This window comes from Pseudophryne corroboree, chromosome 2 (genome assembly GCF_028390025.1).
Source record: "Pseudophryne corroboree isolate aPseCor3 chromosome 2, aPseCor3.hap2, whole genome shotgun sequence".
In the NCBI taxonomy this organism is placed as follows: Eukaryota; Metazoa; Chordata; class Amphibia; order Anura; family Myobatrachidae; genus Pseudophryne; species Pseudophryne corroboree.
In genome coordinates this window covers 542213405-542233279 of record NC_086445.1, presented here as the reverse complement: position 1 = coordinate 542233279, position 19875 = coordinate 542213405, and the positions used below count along the sequence as shown (strand labels likewise).

Sequence of the window (19875 nt, the reverse complement as noted above, 5' to 3'; positions counted from 1 at the left end):
CCTCTCATCATCAGGCCGATACCATCCCTACAATAAAGCATGGTGGTGACAGCATCATGCTGTGGGGGTGTTTTTTAGCAGCTGGAACTTGGAGACTAGTCAGGATAGTGGGAAAGATGAATGCAGCAATGTATAGAGGCATCCTGGATGAAAACCTGCTCCAGAGCGCTCTTGACCTCAGACTGGGGTGACGGTTCATCTTTCAGCAGGACAGTGACCCTAAGCACACAGCCAAGATATCAAAGGAGTGGCTTCAGGACAACTCTGTGAATGTCCTTGAGTGGCCCAGCCAGAGCCCAGACTTGAATCTGATTGAACATCTCTATATAGATTTGAAAATGGTTATGCACGGACGCTTCCCATCCAACCTGATGGAGCTTGAGAGGTCCTGCAAAGAGGAATGGGCGAAACTGCCCAAAGATAGGTGTGCCAAGCTTGTGGCATCATATTTAAAAATACTTGAGGCTGTAATTGCTGCCAAAGGTGCATCAACAAAGTATTGAGCAAAGGTTGGGAATACTTATGTTCATGTGATTTCTTTTCTTTTTTTTTTTTACAATTAATAAATTTGCAAAAATCTCAATAAAACTTTTTTCACGTTGTCATTATGGGGTATTGTGTGTAGAATTGAGAGGGAAAAAATTAATTTATTCCATTTTGGAATAAGGCTCTAACATAACAAAATGTGGAAAAAGTGAAGCGCTGTGAATTCTTTCCGGATGCACTGTATATCAAACCTTCAGGAGACATAAAGCGGAAAGTTGAGCATGGCAACCAATCAGCTGTAATTGTTATTTTATAGATAGTGCTAGATAATTGAAAGCTAGAATCTGATTGGTTGCTATGAGCAACTTCTCTTTATTTCTCTCATAGGTTTGATGCATCTCCCCTTAAATAATCTCTGCAAAGCTCTGAGAAAAATATGTGCACTATAAATAAATTGTAATTTATTCCCACATACTTTTGTCTTATTTAACTATCATGTACTGTACATAACTGTACTCCAAGGGGGGAATTCAACTGTTGTTCCCCGCTGTTACCACTAGGGGTCAAAAAATGGAGCAATTCAGTTGATGCTCCATTTAAACGCCCATTAAACGCGGGGTTGTAATTTCTTCTTGCAGCCTCCTGAGGTGCGAGATGAAATGTGTGCAAAGTCCAAGGTTTAGGCGCCCAAACAGGTGCAATCAGTGCAATAAAAAAATAAAAATGTAATTGTGATTCCCAATCTATCGTCACTTTAACAATTGAATTGCCCCCCAAGAGTGACTGCATACTCACTTTGCATTTTGATGGTATTTATGTAGGTTTATATATTAAGCTGGATTCAGTATGGGATCCCGATGGTCGGGATCCTAGCGATCATAAGACCGATGCCGGAATCCCAACAGGCAGGATTCCGACAGCGAGCGCAGCGTGTCCCCGCATGGGCTCACTGCGCGTGCCACGCTTTTGGCCCTGTGTCGAGAAGCTCTCCGCAATAATTAATCCCCGTCAGGCGGTGGCATGGACTACCCACTGGAGTGGGGATTCCGGGCCCCCGGTCGGGATTCCAACCGCCGGGATTCCCTTGGCTGTCGGGATTCCAGCGTTGGTATCCTGACCACCAGGATCCTGACAGCCGGACCCGGGAAACTAACTGCTTCCCATAAAGCTATATTGCTACAACAAAACAAATCATTGTTATGTTTTACGTAAAGTTATGTTCCTAGTAGTCCACATGGAAATGTTAGAAAGTGCAATATGATATTGTTCTACAGAGTACAAATGTATCCTAATATTATACACATACATTGCTGTTATAAATTTGGAAGTCAAATAGGCCGATTTGGGAATTACAGAGGATCTTATAGAAGCAATAAATACACTAATCAGAAAACAGATATTTTAGGATATTAATGGAACAGGGAGATTTATGTCCAAAAACTTCCACCCATCTACATCACAATAACTCAAATTTTCTTCATATTCTTTTTGTATCAAATTCAAAAACATACACATCACTGACACAACAATATTACAGAGTCTATAGAGCAGTTTTAAATGTCTGCGCAGTTCCTTTCCTACAGTAAGCAGCCATTTTGTTTTATCATTAATGATGCATAATAGTTACACTTGGGATCAAAACCAAGGAAATAAACGTCAGTTAATACCCATACACCAACATCTACATTTCTGAAACGAAAACAAATGACATCAGTTGTTAGAATCTCAACACTGCTGGGTTCTAAACTCAGCATGAGGGTTCATTTATTGTAACCTCTCTTAAAAATGGCATTTATAGACCAGAAATCTGTCAGCTGGCAATGATTTTGATTATGCCCAAACCATTTCTCTTTAACCTATAGAAGCCTCTATATTCATCTGAAGATCTTTATAGGACAACATGTTTTTCATTAAGTAGCACCAATTGAAGGGGGAAGTAAAATGTGGGAAAACAGCTTGTATGGCAAGGGATATAAAGTGAACTGTGTGATACTCTTGAAAACCACATCCCGCATATAAAAACCCGTTGTGAAATGTGAAGCTATGTTCTAAGGGATATTTATTGACACTGGGAACAAAATTGTTCCTGGAAACCAATTTTCACTACAAAATAAAACTACATGAAGGCACAGATCAATGGTAGTTAGAGTTCAGGTCCTATGGAACTCATCCATGAAAAGAGATGCTAACCTCCCTTTATCAACTACAAGGAGTATAAATGAGTCAATATCTCAAAACCACAACAGCTAAAATATACAGGGGTTATTTAAAACCAGATGTCACAATGAAAATGTTTGCATCTTTTAGTGCCATTGTGCAAAATATACGCGTAAACTTACATCTACACCGCCTATGTGAATTTAAGAATGCAGGAGGTATATTTACTAAAGTGCGGGTTTTGGAAGTGGGGATGTTGCCCATAGCAACCAATCAGCTTCTAGCTATTATCTTCTAGAATCTAGAATGATAATGATAGAATGATAATCTAGAATGATAATGATCCATCTAGAATGATAAACCTTTAGTAAATATACCCTCAGATTTGCCTATTCAAGTCAGAAGTCTGCCAATGTTCTGCTGGCAAAAGGGAAAATGTAATGGTATTTTTTTTAAACTGTCAATTTTGTAATACAGGTTGAGTATCCCTTATCCAAAATGCTTGGGACCAGAAGTATTTTGGATATCAGATTTTTCGGTATTTTGGAATAATTGCATACCATAATGAGATATCATGGCGATGGGACCCAAGACTAAGCACAGAATACATTTGTTTCATATACACCTTATACACGCAGCCTGAAGGTCATTTCATACAATATTTTTAATAACTTTGTGTAATAAACAAACTTTGGGTACATTGAGCCATCAGAAAACAAAGGTTTCACTATCTCAGTCTCACTCTGAGATTCTGTATTTCGGAATATTCCGTATTTTGGAATATTTGGATATGGGATACTCAACCTATATTACATACAGCAGGTTGTTTGTGCCGTAGCACCAGCTACATGCAGGTGCGCTTTAAGAGAGGAGGAGGCCCGGGTGCAGCCTCCTTAGTTCGGGCTCCCTCCTCTCTGCCGGGAGCGTTGAGAGTCTGAGCACTAGAGCGCTCAGACTCTACGGTGCATGCACAGATCTCTGGGAAAATGGCACGGTGGCCATTTTCCCAGTGATTTTTGTACTGCGCATGCCATTTTCACAGTTTTAACACCGCCATGGACATCGGCGCGGGACTCCGGAGGGGTGAGTATTTTGAAAATGGGTGCAGCGTGTGCGGGGGGGCCCTCTGGACTCAGGGGCCCGTGTGCACCGCATACACTGCAGCCATTATAGATACGCCAGTGGCTAGGTGGATCTTGTGTGCTGAGATTGTGTTTACAGCACTGCAATAAAAATCATGGTTCTCTACCCATGTGTACAAAGGAGGCAAATCAGTCAAGTGTGCTTGTACCTCATTTAATCAATCTTAGGTTGACAATTTTCTCTTATACTCTAGGTAGACAGCTGCTCCTACATCCTAAGGGACCTGCTTATAAATATGGCTTCTAATAACATTATGCAGAGACCGCAGTTTCTGCATAATATTATGTATGCCCGCTATGTAATAACAGTCTAGTGCAGGAGATTTCACAAAAAACTCCTGCAGAAGGCTATCGTTGCAGAACACAGTCCCAATTAACATCACAAGGGCTGAAGGCTGACCCATATGTACCAAATAGTGTGGTCCCGGCATACTTGTAGGAGAGGGATCTTATGATACACGGACTGCAGCCTACGTGTGGCTCCTGAATCTGACACTGTTCACATGCACAGCTTTAAGTGCAACCAATATCCATGTGAGTTATTGTTAGTAACTAAGAGGAACATTTCTTTAAAATACGATTATTATAATTAGGCCCCTAAATCATTATGGATGTGATCTATCCATCAAACACGCAGAAAAGGCAGCACCTTGCACACAAAGGTATGCCAAATGACGATTAGACAGAAACACAAAATAACGCACAAGACCATCCATCCATTAATAATCCTATCACATTACTTAAGTTGAGTACACACTAGATGATAAGTTGCCCGTTCCCATGGATCAGAGCAACATATCGGGAACATTGTCTAGTGTTTACCCATGATATGTGCGCTCCCGTGGTCGCTAGTGAAATCCGCCATCACCCCTGCAGCAAAGCTGACAGGATATCGCTAGCGATGACATGCTGTAGACTGCAGCATGTTAAGACTCATAGGTAAACGCAGGAGGCATTTCCGGTTACCTGAAAACCCTCTCCTCTTGCAAGTGGCTCAAATTATGACAACAATAGCAATGGCATATAATAAGATTACTAGAGCTGCCACCAAATCATGCAGTTTAAGGCTGCAGAGCTGCTGCACATGCCCAGTGGTAGCTCAGCTTCTTCAACCAAGTTTTCTGTGTGTGTGGATGTGAGCCCTCAATCGCTCAGGACCAGAGAGAAGCTACCAGGAAGAAGAGACAGGAGCCTTACCATGAAGTGGGAGAATGTGTGCTTAGAAAATGCAGTACTGGTTCTATTATGTTTGTGTAATTTATTATGGGATGTTTAACCTTTTCCTGAACACTTATTTATATTATTTAAAAATGTTTGATACAGCCTATACTATAGACCATTTATAGTGTTAAATATTAATAATGTATTCCATACAGTATCCAGTGTATACAAAGACCAATGTTTACATTAATGTCCAGGGATGTTACTAGTTTCTTCTGCCTCTCCCCTAGACTCCAGCATTTGCTCCAATGTTCCACAGAGTGGGAGATTGTGGACTTCATTTGGAAACCCCCTTCTAGAAATACTGCATTTGCCACGTGATGTGGCTCACACACCGTCGGACCCGGCATCGGCAAGCGTGTATACACTTGCCGCATGCCAGGTCCTCAGGCTAGGCATGTCTAGTGTGTACCCAGCCTTACAGTTGCTGCTTCTGATATTATTAATTAATTTTATAAAGAGTAAATAACAACAGTGTTAGTATACAGTGGGGCAGATTTATTAAGCTCGGTGAAGTGATAAATTGGAAGGTGATAAAGAACCAGCCAGTCAGCTCCTAACTGTCATTTTTCAAACCCAGCCTGTGACATCGTAGTTAGGATCTGATTGGCTGGTCCTTTATCACCTTCCACTTTATCACTTCACCGAGCTTAATAAATCTGCTCCAGAATCTCTTAGCAACCAATCAGAAATCAACATTGTCACCTGAATATTTTTAGGGCAAGTTAGACTAAGTAATGCAAATATAGAATAGGTTACTATGAGTTACTGCACCTTTACAACTATATTAAAAATAAAATAATAATAATAATAATAAGCCAGCTTTAAGAGTCGGAGTAGATCTGAATTATTTATCAGATGTCATAGTGATATGGATATTATATTAAGGTTGAGGAAAGACACAAAGCCATTCATGTAGCCTCTGCTCCTGTATGGACCCCCACCTTCACAATGAGCTTTATTAGCTTTGTGAGCGCAGGATGAAACAGGTGCAAGACATCACAATTATACATCTCTGTTGTCTCAGGCCTGATGGATTGCTGTTATTTAAATAATATACAGTATCATACAGTAATAACAAATACAATATAAATTAAAAAAACAAACACAAGTTAAACATTTAAACAATGATTATACAAAGATAATTATTATTATTATTTTTTACAATGCACGCAGTGATACATTATTTATGAGAGCGTAATATCGTTCACATTTATCAGCGACAACTATGTCGACTTTTCTCCATAGAATGTGAGATACAACAAACAAGGGTGATGCTATCTCAGTGTTCTGTACTCATAAAACTTTATAGTAATAAGACAGTGATTAAAGTCTGGACATGTCTCAAGAAAACTAATGTCTTTACTGTACATAGGAAGCTTTGATGTAAAGATATTTTACAAAGAAGGCACCGTTGTCCCAGGAGAAAAGAGTTTCTCTATACCAAACAGAATTAACTACAGATTACTGGCTCCATACAGCATTAGAGTGCAAGAACTACAAATAGTATAGTACAAAATACAGAATATAACTTACCTCCACTTACAGCTGGAGGCGTATTGATTTCCCCACCTTTCTCTATATAAGGAAAGATTATTTTTGCTTCCACTCAACACGACTTCTTCCTTTTCAACATGATGATCCCCAGTGCTCAGCACTTATGTGGAGGCTCTGATGGCAGTAGTCCCTGAATATCAGTACAAGATCACAGAAGTGCTTTACTACCACAGTATGTTAGAACGCCATATTGAAACTATAAGTTGATCCTGTTTTTCAGGCTCAACCACTCCTTGTTCAGGTGTACTATGACTTTTTTTGTTCTTTAATAATCTCTCTCTCTCTCTCCTCCTCCTTCTCTCCTGTTCAGTGTGTATTCTGTAAATCAGTAGCTGCAGACAGACGGCTGATTCTACTCCCACCTCCCTCTGGGTAATTGCCTTCAACCACACAGACCCACCCCATATGCAGCTTATGCTATCACTGCTAAACTGACATGAATGTCACTAAAATGTGTGCTGTTTGTTTGCTCCACTGCGCAGACAGGAGTTTATAAACTTCACCACCAATGATCTTACTTCCTATAATAGGTGAGATCATAAATATGCTTCTTTGTTCCTATAAAACTGAAATTTGTGGCATTTTTTGATTTTTGTTCAGCAGAATTCCAGGCTCGTGGTTGAACAAGTACTTCTTCTGTTTCTGAATTAAAAATAGAACCACGTTTATTCGAGTCACATTTATAAAGCAGCATATTTAATATTAAATAAAACAAACACAAATAAAACTATGGGGCCTATTTATCAAGGCAGTTATTCTGCATAGTTTTAAATATCAGCGCTATGTATTAATAGCATAATGCAGGAGAGAAAGCTCATTAGTACTGCAGACTGCAGCCTTAATTATTAACCAATGGGGCTTTGATCTGACCCCTATGTAGCAAACAAAGCTTTCAGAGTTTATCTTCCAGGAGGACTTGCCCTCGTGTCATAGCTTTTGGCTACTAAATCTCTTAGTAGACCCCAGGGGATTCGGTATGAAATACCGATTGACGGGATGCCGGCGGTCAGAATACAGACAGCGGGATCCCATCCATCAGAATCCCGGCAGCCCCCCGGAAAGTACCCTTACCCTCCCCCCTACCCTACCCCTCCCTTGTGGGTGCCTAACCCTCCCCAGTGGTGCCCAACTCCCCCTGGTGGTGCCTAACCCTTCCCCGTTGCCTAAACCTTACCCTCCCTGCTTGGTGCCTAACCCTAACCTCCCCTTGTAAGTGCATAACCCTAACCCCCTCCCCGGTACCTAGCCATTCTCTTCTTGTTCCTGCACCCTAACCCTAACACCCCTTCTAATGCCTAAACCTAACGCCGGGATGCCGAGCACTGTCTGGATTTTGATGCTGGTATTATGCCGCCGTTCGGGAATCCGGCGTCGGTATTTCGACCACCGTGATCCTGTCCAGCGGCATTTTAACTACATCCCACCCCAGGTGCATTATAAGAAAACTTTACTCAGACATATACTTAGTGCATCTAAGGCGGTTATCCCAGTGCATTGGTGGTCAGTCTCCGTACCCACTATGTTTGAGTGATGTGCGTGACTTGATCACTATATGTCCATGGATGATCTCATTTTATCCATATCAAATGGTCTTCAAGATTTTACAACAACATGGTACCCTTGGCTCTCATACAAAGAATTAGATTATTATATGTTTTTAAGCCACTCCTGGAGTGCTCCACAGTAGTATCTCAAACAGTGCTGTGATTTACTGAAGTGCTGTACTCTTCTAACCTGACAGATGTCTCCTAAAGTTGCTTGATCCCTCAATCTCATGAACATGAGACTTTTTCATCCCTCCTCCCCCTTCCTTTCCTCCTCAACTTTCCTTTCTTCAACCTCCGCGTCTATTTTGCTTTCTACTTATCTGATGGATGCACTTCTTTAACAAAGTACGCAAATTTCTAATGTGCTTTGAATAGATCTTCATTCATGTTATGTTAAGTTATAAAACAACAGGTTCAATATTTGCCATTGGTATGTTGTCACTGTTTTGGTTCACATGTGTTGTGTCATGCTTAATTCTGACTGACATTACTTGTTACGATTACTTTTGACCGTGAACCAATAAAAATGATTTGCATAAAAAACAGCTTTCAGAGTTTAGCCCCCATTGGTTTACACCATCCTCACTTTAACCCACTTAAAGCCTATTATCACGCAGGAGAAAGATCTTAGCATCCCTCTCCTGCAACCTCCAGTCAGCTCCCTAATCAGACACTGCGCAGCCATGCTGGGGTAGTGACTCACAGGGACAGTGATTATCTCTACCTCAATAAGTGCCAGTTTCACTTAGTACATACCCGGATAAATTCACATAGTACATTTGGCCTCAACCTAGCACATATAGTACATATACTGCTCTTGCAGGGATGGGTGCATCTAGTGATGAAATACTTTATTGTAATTTGCCCCAAAATGCAGCACTACCATTCTCTCAGTCTCAGGCGTATGCTAGGTTTCCATGGACTTATATGAAAGGTGTATGGTATATGGTAAGGGGTGCAGTGACAACACTAAGCCTTGGAAGATGGGGTATTTCATAAATACAGTAGGTGAATGCAGCATCCTTCATAACTTTTATGAAAAGTCATGATGACAGCAAAGCTGTGTCCTCATGAAGGTTAGTCCGACTCCTTATAATAACTGAATCTCCTTCTAAACCTTGTGAGGAAATCTGATGTGTCACTGCTGAAATTGCCCAATGTAAGGTGGTGCAGTAAATAGCCACGTAGCCACATTCTAAAGATGTCAAAGAAAATTGGTTAGGTGGAACTGCTTACCTGGATGCATTATACAAATACATTTTTTGTTATTTTTTTAAATACATTGCTGTATTACAAGCGTGTTAAATCATAAAAAAAAAATAACTGTAAAGAAAATTAAACAGAACATTGTCGCAAAATAATTTAGGGCTAACTGTAAAAATAGGATTTTAATACCTACCACTAAATCCTTTTCTCGTAGTTCGTAGAGGATACTGGGGATCCATTTAGTACCATGGGTTATAGACGGGTCCACTAGGAGCCTTGGGCACTTTAAGAATTTGATAGTGTGTGCGGGCTCCTCCCCTCTATGCCCCCCCCTACCAGACTCAGTCTAGGAAAACTGTGCCCGAGGAGACGGACATACTTTGAGAGAAGGATAGATAAGTGGTGAGATTACGAACCAGCACACAGAACAATAGGAAAGCCATGCTAACCAAACTTGAAACATGAACAACAACAGCTGAATAAACCAGAATACTTAACCAAGTAACAGTGCAGGAAGAACGTAGCATCGGGCGGATGCCCAGTATCCTTTACGGACTACGAGAAAAGGATCTACCGGTAGGTAATTAAAATCCTATTTTCTCTTACGTCCTAGAGGATACTGGGGATCAATTTAGTACCATGGGGGAAGTACCAAAGCTCCCAAACCAGGTGGGAGAGTGCTGAGGTTCCTGAAGAACTGATTGACCAAACTGAAGGTCCTCAGAGGCCAAAGTATCGAACTTGTAAAACTTTGCGAACGTGTTCGAACCTGACCAAGTAGCTGCTCGACAGAGCTGTAAAGCCGAGACACCCTGGGCAGCCGTCCAAGAAGAACCCACGACCTAGTCCAGTAGGCCTGTACAGATTTTGGAACCGGCAGTCCCTGCCGTGGAATAAGCATGCTGGATCGTGAGCTTGATCCAGCGTGCAATAGACTGCTTTGAAGCAGGGACACCCAATTTTATTGGGATCATAGAGAACAAACAGCGAGTCGGATTTTCTGTGACAAGCTGTTCTCTTCACATACACCTTCAAAGCCTTCACAACAGCCAAAGAATTTGAAGTAGCAGAGGTGTCCATCACAGCCGGAAACCACAATAGGTCAGTTGATGTGAAAAGCGGACACCACCTTAGGAAGAAATTGCTGACGAGTTTCTGAGTTCAGCTCTGTCCTCATGGAAAAATGAAGTAGGGACTCTTGTAAGACAACGCCCCTAGTTTCCGACACACATCTTGCAGAGGCCAAGTCCAACAGTGTGACAGTCTTCCACGTACTTTACGTCAACCTCCTCAGGGGGCAAACGCAGGATATGTAAAGGGGGGTTTCCAGATAGATATATATATATATATATATATATATATATATATATGCGAAGGGGGTAGGTGGCACTCAAAAGGTCTCAACAGTAATCAATCACTAACCTGAATTTAGTGGTGGAGTGCCAATCATTATTTATATATATATATATATATATATCTATCTATCTGAAAAGTCCTGCAAGCACTGCTAGTAACAGAATCAGAAATGTATGCACTAAGCCACAGCTCGTACTCAATATATAAGTATATTATGCACGCATACTGTACATAAAAAATACACATTTTGGGCATATGCAGCCACCTCCCACACACTGCATGCCTCCCCCACCACTATCAAGTGCCCGTCTCTCCACCGCTACCGCCACTGCTGAAGTCTTGCAGCTCCCCTCTGCAGAAAGCTCCCCTCCACTGCCGAGTATCCGCTGCCGCTGCCGGTCCCCTCCTCCGCTGCCGGTCCCTCCTCCACTGCCGCTGCCGAGTATCCGCTGCCGGTCCCGCAAGCTTCGGAGTGCCCGCCTCACCCGCCGCTGAGTGCCAGTCACTGCCGAGTGCCCACAGCTCCTGCAGCATATGAGTGCACATCGCTACTTAGTGCCTGCTGCTTCCCGCCTTGGTCATCGTCACTTTCTGCCCGAGGAGCCGCTGGCGGTAATGAGAGCTGTTTCTGCCCACAATAAAAAAAAAACTTGACCCGTCAGGGGGGGGTTTCTGGGTACTCAGAAACCGCCCCTGCGTGTGCCACTGCTCCTGTACGGTTCAAACCAGTCTGATTGGAGGAACTGCACCACCAAATTGAGATCCCAAGGTGCCGTGGGAGGCACAAAGAGAGGCTGGATGTGCAGAACACCTTTCAAGAACGTCTGGACCTCAGGGAGAGAAGCCAATTGTTTGTGAAAGAAAAATAGACAAAGCCATAATCTGGACTTTAATGGAACATCGGCTTAGGCCCGCATCCACTCCCAATTGCAGAAAAAGCAGGAGACTTCCAAGATGAAATTCCACCGCGGGAATATTGTCTGGTCTCACACCAAGAGACATACTTCTTCCATATACGGTCGTAATGTTTAGACGTTACCCCTTTCCTGGCTTGGATCATAGTCCGGGGATGACCTTGTCAGGAATCCCTCTCCTGGCTAGGATCAGCTGTTCAACCTCCATGCCGTTAAACGTAGCCATGGTAAGTCCTGATAGACGAATGGGCCCTGTTGCCGAAGATCCTCGCGATGAGGCACAGGCCATGGATCTTCGAGGAGCATCTCCAAAATGGTCACAACTGAGGGCTGGTGTTGGTGTGAGGCTGCCTCAGTTGTAGGGGCTGGTGTAAAGGTGAATCTGGGTGACTGAATAGGACTCCTAGACAAAGAGGACTTCTACCACTAATGCCCGAAGATGTGACCACGACAACAAAGATAAAATGAAGGTTTGTTTATTAAGCACAGTTCTGGTGGTACACCAGCAGTGACACAGTATGATATGAGAAATGATTAAAAAAGGTACGTAGTTCCACAAACAGTAGCAGCTGTAATGATCCCTCAGGTGTGGTATCCGCACAAGACTAGCTTGGGAAATAAGGAGACGGTCAGTCCTTACCACCACCTGGGTACTGTAGCATAGATGGAAGCTGTAACTGGTCAGCAGATGTAATACAGATAATACAGAGGCTGAACGTACTGCAGAATGAATGGTATCTGTAAACAGCCGGTTTTGCCGGATGAAACAGATATTTGAAGAACTGTAAATAAAATGCAGATCCAGATGTAATGGATAATGAGGTTGAATAGTACTGCAGATGCTAGAGACCGATGACTTGATACTGTAGGTAACAGGAACACCGATGGCGGAGCACCGATGATAATAGGTAGCTGAACACCACTGGAAGCCCAATGCTGGAAGCTGGTGTTTTATAGAGCACTGACGATAGCAGAATACACTGAGGATGCTATGAAGTCATGCTGGCTCCGCAAGGTGATGATTGGTGCAGGTCTCTGTAGAGCTGGAGACTTCAGGAGCTGGAATACCTGGAACACAGTTAGCATCACAGAGAGCAGAGACAGGATACACTTGATGATGACAACCAAAGCCCTGACGATTTCCTGGTCTAAGATCAGTCCCTTTATACCCTCAGCAGTGCAGGGATTGGATCAGCAATCAGGCTGAGATCAGCAGGACTGTGGATTGGTAGAAACAATATCACATGATCAGAAACAACATGGCTGCGCCCATACTGATTCTTGGAGGAAAACCTGACTTGTAATTCTATATGGACCTTTCACAGTAATGGCGGCAGCGGCCGCAGGAGCCAGAGAATGTCACAACTGCACAGTATCCTCCCAGCGCCAGCGGCAGAAGCTACAGCGGGTGAGAAGCACTGCACAGAGCCGTAGTGCTTTAACATAGTAATCGCGGTAAGAGGCCGCGGTTGACAGGAGACGCCAGACAGATCCGTCCTCACGCTGGAAGCGCAGCAAAGGCGGCAGAGGCCGCAACTGTCAGGGAATGCTATGCAAAGCCGTCCAATATGCTGAGAGTCCGGTAATGGCGACGGAGGCCGCGATGAGCCAGAGACGCCATTCCATTTACGATTTCCCAGTGACAGCACCTGCAGACTAACAAGGAGGAAATATGAAGTAAGGACATTAACAACATGACTGAGACCCGGCCCTGGAACACTGAGCCAGCCTCAGAATACACCTGAAAAGGTAAAAAATAATGTCCAGTAGTCCGGATCATGACAGCACTCCCCCCCCCCCACCCTTTAGGAGTGGCCCCAGGACACTTCTTTGGCTTCAGAGGAAACTTAGAATGGAAATTCCGAACCAATGTAGGAGCATGGATGTGAGAAGCATTGGTCCAGGAATGTTCCTCAGGGCCATAGCCCTTCCAATCGATCAAATATTGAAGTTGACCATAACGGAAGCATGAATCCAGAATCTTGGCGACTTCATACTCAACACCTCGTTGAGTCTGGACCTTGGGAGCCGAAGGAAGTGCTGAATGGGATCGATTTAGGATCAGCGGTTTCAGAAGGGAAACATGAAACGTCCTTGGAATTTTTAGAAATGGAGGAAGTTGAAGTTTGAAGGCTACTGGATTGATGACTTGTTCAATTCGAAAAAGACCGATATATTGAGAAGCAAATTTCATGCTTGGAACTCTTAACATCAGATTCTTTGTAGATAGCCAAACACGATCACCCACTTTAAGGGCAGGAATTGCCCTACGCTTCCTATCTGCAAACTTCTTGTATCTAAAAGATGCCTTGAGTAGAGCCGCTTGAACGTTCTTCCAGTTATTTGAAAACTGACGAAGAATGATATCAGATGCTGGCACTGAAGTTGCTGGAAGCAGTTGGAATTCTGGAACTTTAGGGTGAAATCCGTAATTAGTGAAGAATGGCGTAGAATAGGATGATGAGTGATATTGGTTGTTATGACAGAACTCGGCCCAGGGAAGAAGTTGAACCCAGTCATCTTGGGATGAAGATACGTAAATTCGGAGGAAGGCCTCCAAGTCCTGATTCACCCTCTCAGTTTGACCATTAGTTTGGGGGTGATACGCTGTGGAGAATTTTTATTTGACTTGGAGGGCCAGACATAGATTTCGCCAAACCTTGGCTACGAACTGTACTCCTCTGTCAGAAATTATCTCCTCAGGGAGGCCATGTAGTCTGAAAATCTCTTGAATAAACACTTTAGCCAACTTGGAAGCTGACGGAAGACCGGTGAGGGGAATGAAATGAGCCATCTTGGTGAACCGGTCAACTACCACCCAAATGGTATTAAACTTGTTACACATAGGAAGATCCGTAATAAAGTCCATTGACAGATGGGTCCATGGATGATGAGGAACAGCTAGAGGAACCAGTTACCCAGCGGGTGACTGGCGAGGTACTTTGTGTTGGGCACATTTTGGACAGGAAGCAATAAACTCCGTGACATCTTTTTTCAGGGTCGGCCACCAGTATGATCTGGAGATAAATTCAAGGGTTTTCTGGATGCCCGCATGTCCGGTAAAATGGGAAGCATGTGCCCAATGCATGAGCTTCTTCCTTAGAGCCGGCTTAACAAAACTTTTCCCTGATGGAGGCATAGAGTCCATCCTTACCATGGAGAATGCCACTGGATTGATAATAGGATGCTTGTCCGTAGACTCAGACTCATTTTCTTGCTCCCAGGAGTGGGAAAGGGCATCAGCCTTGCGATTTTGTGACCCTGGAGAGAACTGGAGCTTAAAGTCGAACATAGAAAAAAAAAGTGCCCATCTAGCTTGACGGGGGTTGAGACATTGTGCACCCTTCAAATACAGAAGATTTTTGTGATCTGTAAGCATTGTGATGGTATGGGAAGCGCCTTCTAGCAAATACCTTCACTCTTCCAGAGCAAGCTTGATAGCCAACAGTTCTTGATCGCCAATGGTGTAATTGCGCTCAGCGGGGGAAAACTTCGGAGAGAAGAAGCCACAAGGATGCAGACGACCATCTTTGGCTTTTTGAGACAGGACCGCGTCTACTCCCATGGAGGAGGCATTTACCTCAAGGGTGAACGGCAAGTTGGTATCTGGCTGTTTCAATACCGGAGCTTAGGTAAATCTTTGCTTTAACAGATGGAAGGCTTGCACGGCTTCTTTGGACCACTTGGAGGGATTGGCACCCTTCTTGGTAAAGGCGGTAATAGGCGCCACAATGGTGGAAAAGTCTCGAATAAATTTTCTGTAATAGTTGGCAAAAAAAATCTCTGGACGCCCTTGAGAGTGGTAGGTATTGTCCAATCCTGAATAGCTTGGAGTTTCTCAGGATCCATCTCTAGTCCGAAACCGGACACAATGTAACCTAGAAACGGAATGGATTTGACTTCAAAGACGCATTTTTTCCAACTTGCAATAGAGATGATTGACACAAAGACGGGACAGGACTTCCTTCACCCAAAAACGATGTTCCTCCAGATCATTGGCAAAGATGAGAATGTCATACAGGTATACTACAACATGACGATAGAGGATATCTCTGAAGATCTCGTTCACGAAATATTGGAACACAGCTGGAGCATTACTAAGTCCGAAAGGCATGACGAGGAACTCATAATGTCTGTCACGGGTGTTAAATGTGGTCTTCCACTCGTCACCCTTCCGGATCCGAATGAGGTTATAGGCACCCCTCAAATCTAATTTCGTGAAGATGGTTGCTCCACTAACCCGGTCAAAGAGTTTGGTAATCAGAGGCAGAGGATACCAATTTTTTACTGTGATGTCGTTGAAACCTCTATAGTCGATGCATGGCCGCAGGCCACCGTCTTTCTTCTTAACGAAGAAGAAACCTGCACCAGCTGGAGAAGAAGAAGGTCGGATAAAACCCTTTGCCAAATTTTCTATAATGTATTCCTCCATGGAATGAGTCTCTGGTACAGACAACGGATACGTTCAGCCTCGAGTTGGAACTTTCCCTGGGATGAGGTCGATAGGACAATCCCACTCCCTATGTGGGGGCAGGACATCAGCAGAAGCTTTACTGAACACATCTGTATAGTCTTGATACTGAGGAGGTGGAACATCAGAAGACTTGGAGGAGGAAGAACATACAGGAAGTACTTTAGAAAGACAAGTCCCGGAACAGGACGAACCCCATGCCAGGATATGGGTCGTCCTCCAGTCAATCAGAGGGTTATGCAAACGAAGCCATGGAAGGCCCAGAACCACTGGATGGGTGACTTTTGGAATCACCAAAAAGGAAATTAATTCTGAATGAAGAACTCCTACTTTCAGACGGACTGGTAGAGTCCTGGAAGAAATGACTGCATCAGAAATCTTGCTGCCATCCATGGCAGTCAAAGATATGGAAGACGAAAGTCTCTCGGTGGGTAGAGACCACCGCTTGATGTATTCCTCAGTCATAAAATTCCCAGCTGCTCCTGAATCTAACAGAGCAATAATGTTCCTAGTACGCTGAGCCACTTGGAGCAAGACTGGGAGGTTACAATCACTTGGAGGTGGAGAGGAATGCATTGCTCCTAGCCGACCCTCTCCTTGGCGGGCTAGGACTTGGAGTTTCCTGGACGCTTGGGGCAGGCATTAACAACGTGAGATGGTGCAGCACAATAGAGACAGAGATGCTCAGAGAGACGTCTCCTACGCTCTGCCGGAGATAGATGAGAATGACCTATCTGCATGGGTTTGTCCTTGGAGGGGGATGGCTGACGGGGAGGAGGAGTAGACTTGGAATTTGATGATCTTCCTCGCTCGATTGCCCTTTCTCGAAACCGTAGATCGACTTTGGTACACAGAGATACCAGTTCATCCAACTTTGAAGGCAAATCCCTGGTAGCCAGTTCATCCTTGATACGCTCAGATAGGCCATGCCAGAAGGCTGCACGTAAAGCATCATCGTTCCATGCCAGTTCTGAAGCTAATATCTGAAACTGTATTAGATTCTGTCCAACAGTTCGTGTCCCCTGGCGGATACGGAGAATCTCAGAAGAAGCTGAAGTTACTCGACCTGGCTCGTCGAAGGTACGCCTGAATGTTGCCACAAAACCTGTATATGAAGACAGCAAAGTATCAGATTTCTCCCACAACGGTGATGCCCAATCTAGAGCAGAGCCACTAAGGAGGGAACTATATAGGCAACCTTTGTGCGATCAGTTGGAAAACTGCCAGGCTGTAACTCGAAATTAATTTTGCACTGATTGAGGAATCCCCTGCAGGCTTTTGGGGACCCATCGAATTTTGCTGGAGTAGGTAGATGAAGACGTGGAGCAGAAGTGGGTATGGTGGGTGGGGTTACCACTGTAGGTACTGCCATCGATACACCAGATGCCCCGGAACCACGAAGAGTCGTTTGGATTCCATCCAGCCGAGAGGAGAGATCCTGAAGACAGCGGATAACATGACCTTGTGCAGCCTCCTGATGTTCTAGACGGGCTGCCAGTTCTTGCATTGGCCTGGCCGCTTGGTCTTGGTCTCCGTCCGGATTCATTTGGTCAGTGCTTACTGTCACAACTGAGGGCTGGTGTTGGTGTGAGGCTGCCTCAGTTGTAGGGGCTGGTGTAAAGGTGAATCTGGGTGGCTGAATAGGACTCCTAGACATAGAGGACTTCTACCACCAATGCCCGAAGATGTGACCACGACAACAAAGATAAAATGAAGGTTTGTTTATTAAGCACAGTTCTGGTGGTACACCAGCAGTGACACAGTATCATATGAGAAATTATTAAAAAAGGTACGTAGTTCCACAAACAGTAGCAGCAAAGACTAGCTTGGGAAATAAGGAGACGGTCAGTCCTTACCACCACGTGGGTACTGTAGCATAGATGGAAGCTGGAACTGGTCAGCAGATGTAATACAGAGGCTGAACGTACTGCAGAATGAATGGTATCTGTAAACTGCCGGTTTTGCCGGATGAAACGGATATTTGAAGAACTGTAAATGAAATGCAGATCCAGATGTAATGGATAATGAGGTTGAATAGTACTGCAGATGCTAGAGACCGATGACTTGATACTGTAGGTAACAGGAACACCGATGGCGGAGCACCGATGATAATAGGTAGCTGAACACCACTGGAAGCCCAATGCTGGAAGCTGGTGTTTTATAGAGCACTGTCGATAGCAGAATACACTGAGGATGCTATGAAGTCATGCTGGCACCGCAAGGTGATGATTGGTGCAGGTCTCTATAGAACTGGAGACTTCAGGAGCTGGGATACCTGGAACACAGTTAGAATCACAGAGAGCAGAGACAGGATACACTTGATGATGACGACAACCAAAGCACAGACGATTTCCTGGTCTAAGATCAGTCCCTTTATACCCTCAGCAGTGCAGGGATTGGATCAGCAATCAGGCTGAGCTCAGCAGGACTGTGGATTGGGAGAAACAGTATCACATGATCAGAACCAACATGGCTGCACCCATACTGATTCTTGGAGGAAAACCTGGCTTGTAATTCTATATGGACATTTCACAGTAATGGCGGCAGCGGCCGCAGGGGCCAGAGAATGTCACAACTGCACAGTATCCTCCCAGCGCCAGAAGCTACAGCGGGTGTGAAGCGCTGCACAGAGCCGTAGTGCTTTAACATAGTAATCGCGGCAAGAGGCCGCGGTTGACAGGAGACGCCAGACAGATCCGTCCTCACGCTGGAAGCGCAGCAAAGGCGGCAGAGGCCGCAACTGTCAGGGAATGCTATGCAGAGCTGTCCAATATGCTGAGAGTCCGGTAATGGCGGCGGAGGCCGCGATGAGCCAGAGACGCCATTCCATTTAAGAGTTCCCTGTGACAGCACCTGCAGACTAACAAGGAGGAAATATGAAGTAAGGACATTAACAACATGACTGAGACCTGGTCCTGGAACACTGAGCCAGCCTCAGAGAACACATGAATGGTAAAAAATAATGTCCAGTAGTTCCGGATCGTGACACAGAAGGTCCGCGTACCAGGCCCTTCTTGGCCAGTCCAAAGCAATGAGTATTGCTTGAACCTTTTCCCTTCTTATTCTTTAGAATTCTTGGGATCAGAGGAAGTGGAGGAAACACGTACACCATCTAATAGATCCACGGAGATGTCAGAGCGTCTACCGCCACTGCTTGTGGGTCTCTCGACCTGGAACAATACCGCTTGAGTTTCTTGTTGAGATGAGAGGCCATCATGTCGATTCGTGGATATCCCCACCAAAGTGTCAAGCACCAGAACACCTCCAGGTGAAGGCTCCAGTCCCCCGGGTGCAGGTCATGTCTGCTGAGGAAGTCTGCTTCACAGTTGTCTACTCCCGGAATGAAGACCGCTGACAACACCACGGCTTGTTTTTCCGCCCAGAGGAGAATTTTTGAAACCTCTGACATTGCTGCTCTGCTTTTCGTTCCGCCCTGTCGGTTTATGTAAATTACCGCCGTTACATTGTCCGACTGGACTTGAAAGGCCTGATTCCGAAGTAAAGATGAGGCCTGCAGAAGGGCGTTGTAGATAGCCCTGAGTTCCAGGATGTTTATTGGAAGGACGACTTCCTGACTTGACCATCTTTCTTGAAACTGCACCCCCTGGGTGACTGCTCCCCAACCTCTGAGGCTTGCATCCGTGGTTAGCAGAATCCAATTCTGAATCCCGAACCTCCGACTCTCGACAAGGTGAGAAGTTTGTTGTCACCACAGAAGGGAGAACCTGGCTCTTGGCGACAGACGGATCTACTGGTGCATGTGAAGATGCGATCTGGACCATTTGTCCAATAGATCTAGCTGGAAGCACCTCGCATAA

At 44.5% G+C, this 19875-nt stretch overlaps 1 protein-coding gene across 1 annotated transcript in view; it reads right to left on the bottom strand.

Annotated features, from left to right (window-relative positions):
- Nucleotides 1-6962, bottom strand: part of NCMAP (non-compact myelin associated protein) — a 118610-nt gene extending 111648 nt beyond the window's left edge. Inside the window, exon 1 of the mRNA XM_063957183.1 lies at nucleotides 6543-6962. The gene's annotated coding sequence lies outside the window, so the exon portion shown is untranslated. The remainder of the gene's footprint in view (nucleotides 1-6542) is intronic.
- Nucleotides 6963-19875: the final 12913 nt, after the last annotated feature.